This window comes from Homalodisca vitripennis, chromosome 4, assembly GCF_021130785.1.
Source record: "Homalodisca vitripennis isolate AUS2020 chromosome 4, UT_GWSS_2.1, whole genome shotgun sequence".
Classification (NCBI taxonomy): domain Eukaryota; kingdom Metazoa; phylum Arthropoda; class Insecta; order Hemiptera; family Cicadellidae; genus Homalodisca; species Homalodisca vitripennis.
Genome location: NC_060210.1, coordinates 85,543,181 through 85,549,198, shown reverse-complemented (window position 1 = coordinate 85,549,198; position 6,018 = coordinate 85,543,181).

The window sequence follows — 6,018 nt, the reverse complement described above, 5'->3', positions numbered from 1 at the left end:
AATTTATGTTACTTTAATTAATTTAACACCTACCACTACCATAACTTAAAAATCCAAACAAAAGTATTTCGTTAAAACAATATAATGCATATTAACATTTTCACTCCCAGCAAAATGAATCCAATAACCACACTAAATGCAAAAGACTTAACCACACACCAGCTACCAGAGTTTGACTATTAAACACAAGTAATGAATTTTATATAAATTCAAATAAAAATTATTTACTTTAATATTATAAGTTTTTGTGGCTCCCTGTATGAATAAAAAACAAGTTATGTTTTATTTCTTACAGAAAAACATTTTGTCGAAGTACTAAAAACTACTGACTACTACTAAACTCTAATGTCATAGGCAGTCATTCCATAACTGTTTTTATATTTCAAAATGCTACAGACAAATAAATTATCTATGGTGACATACGGTGTGGCAGAAATGACCGGATGGTTTATATTTAAAGATAATGTTTTGAATTATCAAACGTGTTGATATTATTCAACAGTACAAAATACAATCTTTGTAATGTTTTATATTTTGTGTTTTACTGTGTACAAGAAAATAGTTTAAAATATGTAATTGCAATAAAAATTAAGTGTATCTAGGTAATCTACACTATTTAGGCCTACAGTTAAACCCATGAGTGACATCATGATGAACAATTTTATCTCTATCTGGTTTTTACCTGTAACATTGATAAATACTTTTTATATTAAGCTCTTGGCTGTATCCATTTATTACTTACTTAACTTCAGGCTAGGATCAGATGGTTTTGTTGACGTGTAGAAATGCCATCCATGCCTAACCTAGAATTCAAACTCCTGGAGAAAGTAACCTCTCAACAAGATTAGATGCTGTTTCAAAAAGTGTGGTCATGATTTTCTTATGGGTGTAAGTGGTGAGAGCATACTCCAAACGTGAATAGGCATAATCGTCTTAGTATGAAAATTGAAGAAACATTATTTTTGCTATATAATTTGCCACATTATTTTTGTTTTTGTTTATACTTTTTGATATCTATGATAAATCATATAAATGATTCATTGAAAACTGGCGTTTATGTTTCAATCTTTAATTGTACAAAATGTTTAAAGAATGTTTTTACATTAAAAATTGATTTTATGCTGTTATTAATTTGTTAAAAATAATACATCACTGATAAAGTTCATGTTATGAATTAAATATTATAAGTGTATTAATGACTTCATAATAAACCAATATCTGTATGTTTGTAGTAGGACTCTAATTTCTATGTGTAGTTTGTTGTAGAGCACCTGTATTAGATTCAATTGTGCAATTACTTGTTACGTTCTCTTGGTTTATTTGTTTGTATTTATGTAGTTGATTCATATTGTATTGCATTTTGATGTGCAGATACGTATCATAGTTAATCTTGGCCGATAAGTTACAGAAAAAATGTAATTGTAACAAAATCAAACAACTAAATCTCAATATATTTATTTATTTATATTGTAAGAAAATTAAAACCCCTGTCTCTTGAATATAATTTGTTTATCTGTTGACTAAATGTGGTTCTCCACAGCAAGGTTGAAATATTTCAAGAATTTTGTTGCTATCAAAGAGAGGATGTTTATGTTTGTCCTAATTTCAGTTTAATGTAATTTTGGTCTAATCACAATTGTGCAATTACAAGTTGATGTTTTTTCTTATAGTTGGTACACTACAATGAGTTAATAAAAGTTTGCTGTATTACAATAATAAAAAACTATGAAACATAACACCAATGTTATAAAGTTTATTTGTACATTGTAAAACCCGGGCTGTGGTAATTAAATATCAGAGTTTATTTGTGTGAAAATAAACAACACACAAATAAACAAAAAAAAATGTGGTTTATGTGGCTTATTGCTTTGTTTTTCAGCGTGTTTAGTTGTGGCTCTTCATGATTTAATAATAATAAATACAGATAATTTCATTATTAGTGTTTGTTATTACATTGGTTGATTTTAAAATTGTTTAGTATTTTTGTATATATTACAATCTAAACTGGTTTTTTCAAACCACAATGTGCAAAAAAAATTGTTTTAGCAAAGCCACGGGGTCAAATCTAGTTTTTACTTTATTTTGATAGTCAAAACTGATATTAACCAAAGAAAACATTCAAAACTGATTTTAAAATCTTCATCAATCAAAATTGACTTGTCTATGAATATAAGTCAAACTAGTTTTTATTAAAATGGAAGCAGTTAAAAACTCTTGGCCACACAAAATAATATGAAGTGTTCTTCTTTCTCTTCAAAACCTGTTTCAAAATCCGTTTTCTTACTTTTCTACACAAAGAGAAAAATAAATGGTTTTCTTTGTTTGAATGTAGGAAGATTTTTTTTCTGTAGCTCATTTACTATTATTGTCCTGTCAGTTCAATTGAAATTTACAATATTGTAATATTCTTTTTGAAAATGATTGCAGTTAATTACTTTTAAAATATCAACATTCTGGTGCATATGAAAATAATCTTTATTGTTTGCAGTATTAAGCATTAATAGAATACACTATTAATATAGTGTCTAGTGTTAATCAAAATTGAATTTCCATTTTGACCACTACTTTGTTCTATATTATTTAGAAGCATAAATTTCTACAAAATTGTGAAAAATTGTACAAATTATAAATACATTTTTAATATAATTTTTAATAAAAGTTTTAAGAGTATTTAAGAAACGAGTGATATATAAAAAGTATTGGCAGCTATGAAGGACACCTAAAATGTGCCTCTTAACCACATTTTTGCAGTGGCTGACCAGAAAGTAACTGACTTTAGGGACTAGCCCAGCAGTGTGTGGGAGTAGGAACCCTATACTCACTATGCATCGAGCTGCAGTAGCGGCTTTTTTGTATCTCTTACTTTTGTCACTGTTACTAAATTAAAACATGTACTGCAATTTAAAATCGTGACACATGAGAAATGCATCCACTGATGAAGTTTTTGTTAGCAAAAGATTATTTAGCAACTGAAATCCATCGCCACTTTGTGATGCTTATGGGAAGAGAATGAGTGAAAACAGAGTGAAGCAGTGGTGTATTAGTTTAAAAAATAGCCACACTAATGTTCACGTCAAGGACCACAGTGGTCAGGCCTAGTCAGGTTTCTGAAGACAATTTGTGAAAATCACCGTTATACAATCGCTTAACTTCTAGAACATTTCTCCCAAATTTCACAAAGTTTAGCTCACAAAATTATTATGAAGAGCTTAGCTCCCACAGATGTTGTGTCAGTTGGATTACCAAAGACCAAAAAGCCCAGATCTAGTCTACAAACTATTTCCAGCAGCAAAGAACATTGCACAGCTTTGATAGTGATGCCAAACTTCATGCCGACGTTATCCAGTAGTAAAGATCTCAGGCGGCAGATTTATTCAAAGTTTGAATAAAAAAAGAAACTGGTCACGTAATGATAGCACCTCAATTTGAACAGGGTTACGTTGAAAAATATCGTAAAAAAACAAATTTATATAATAATAGTTATTAAATTTCGTTCTCTTAATAAGTTCAATGTCTTACATTTTGTACAGCCTTCTTACCATTTTCATAATTCTTAGAACATTATTAGATATAAGGTAGTAAATTAAAATTTTAAAACATGTAAAAGTAAAACTGTTTAAATTATCACCTATTTTATGATCCCATGTTTTGTATTATTTCTTTATTTTTATATCATATCATCAATTTTTGGAGCTAAAATATTGAACACTAGTTAGGAAAATGTTTTCAATCATTTTAAGTTGTATCAGGCATAAATAATTAGGTCAAAACTAGTTTAGATTGTATAAACATGTTTGTACTATTCATAACTATAACATTGTTATGTTGTCAAATAAAAATGGTTAATATACATAACAATGAAATGCTTTAAAATATAACAGAAACCTTATGGAAGGTAAATTTGTGATTTATAAAATTTAAATACTGATTTTTCTTTTCCTTTCAGTATTAAACAATATGTATGTTTTGTTGTTCATAAACTATGTTATATGTGTGAATTATTAAGGTGTTTTGTAATTTCTCAGTATGTAAAGGCATGTAACTGACAGATCAAAATTGTTTTGAATGAAAATCTTTGATCATTGGAATTTGGAAATGTTGTTAAATGTAAAGAATGTTACTGTTTACAGAGTTTTACAAACAGCAATTAGGTGTCTATATGCAATGTACATGCTATACCAAGTGTTAAGTTTGAAGTGAGAATACACTTTGTGATGGAATGATGCCTTTGGAATGCAATGAGCTTGAATGCTATGTCCATGTCCATGTTGCTGGATAAAATATAAACATATCTTTATATAAATGACTGAGGTTGTTATTTTGTTAGCATTTTAATTTTTGTGACATTGAATTATTATATTATTATATGTAATGTAAAATCACATAAACAATGCTGACTCTTGAATATTTACAACTTCCATTAGAATGTTCTATAAAATAAAATATACTATATTATTTTGTACATAACCATAATAAAAGAATGGTAAGCAATATTTATGGTTTTTTGTGGATAATTATTTGCCCCATTTTCCAATGTGCTACGTTTTATCCCAATTTTCCATTCCTATTTTTCTAAATTATGGCTCAAATTTTCCTTTCTGTGAATTAGCTTTTCAAGTTGTAAACTCAGTTATATTCATCAGATGCTTTCCAGATGGGTGGATTTTGGAGATGTTAAGCATATTCAAGTCTATAACCAAAAAGTATCAACTTATATCATCGGTATTCGAACCCGGATCTATCACTTGTTATGTGAGTGTAAGCACTGAGCTCTTACGTTTTGTGACTCAATAGTTTTGTATTTCTGGTTAAATAACTAACATAGGTCAGAACAACAAATACCTGTGAACATCTCTTAGAATCTATTGAATTTGTGTAAATGGCAATAATACAATTTTATTTAAAAAAAGATTTATTCACAAAAAACACTAGCTCGGCCAGGACTTAAACCCAAATTTCTCACTTGAGCAAATACTTTTTGTAATTAAATTAAGATTTCCCTTTTCCCACCAACTTCAGTAGCTTCTGCTACATTATCCGGGTAGATCTTAAAATTTTAAATATTGACGAATAATTTTTACAATAATTGAACATTGGTCTAATTGAATATAACCAGTTTGGGGCTTGGGTCACGGGTGATTCATTTCAGTTAAAAGGTAAACACTGTACACATTAGCAATCCCTAATAGAACACACTCTGGTAGTTCCATCAATTTCACACTACTAAGGCCACCATTTTCCTGAGACATTGGTGACTCATACCACACAGATATAATGCATCTTTATGAGTCACTGCTGGCTCGTCACAAAATGATACAAAAATACCATATTTAACAATGTAGCAAATTTGGTACACTATTAAAATTTAACTTTTTCATGTGAAAACCTGTTCTCCACATTTCTTAGCCAAGTCAAAAAAGTTGGCCGGACCTATGAGTTGCAACATGATTCCAGCTTTTGCCAACCTGTCCCACCATCTTATTTCCTGCAATCCTCTCATGCATCAGTATCCACAGTAGAGTAACTTTGTTGCCGTGGGTATCGATGATACAGCTTTAAGTAGTATTAGACAATCCTTAACCAACTTGGGGCACAAATGTACAGCTGCTGAGAGATTTCAGTGCAGTTTGACTGTTTGATAGGTTATAGATCTTAGCACCCTTCGGTTTTCTTAATAAGCTGACTAACAGTCATAAAATCGTTTTATTTGTACAGTTTAACTACAAATCCAACAATATCAAGTTATAAAATTAGTTGATAAATTAGGGAGAATGCATGTTATTTTAAAATCTGAAACAGTACTGCTAGTGAAACACAACAATTAATATTGTCTGTTTTAATTTTAACTGCTTTAGTCAGCTGTTTTACACTTTTACTGCCAACAATGCCATTTGACGTCGCACATGGAATTCTATAGACTGCCAACGTCTTTTGACGGCACAGACTTTTACAGTTATAAAAGTGCATTTAAACGTATTTGGACTTCAGCATTGATAGTCATTTGCTATTTCTATGTTT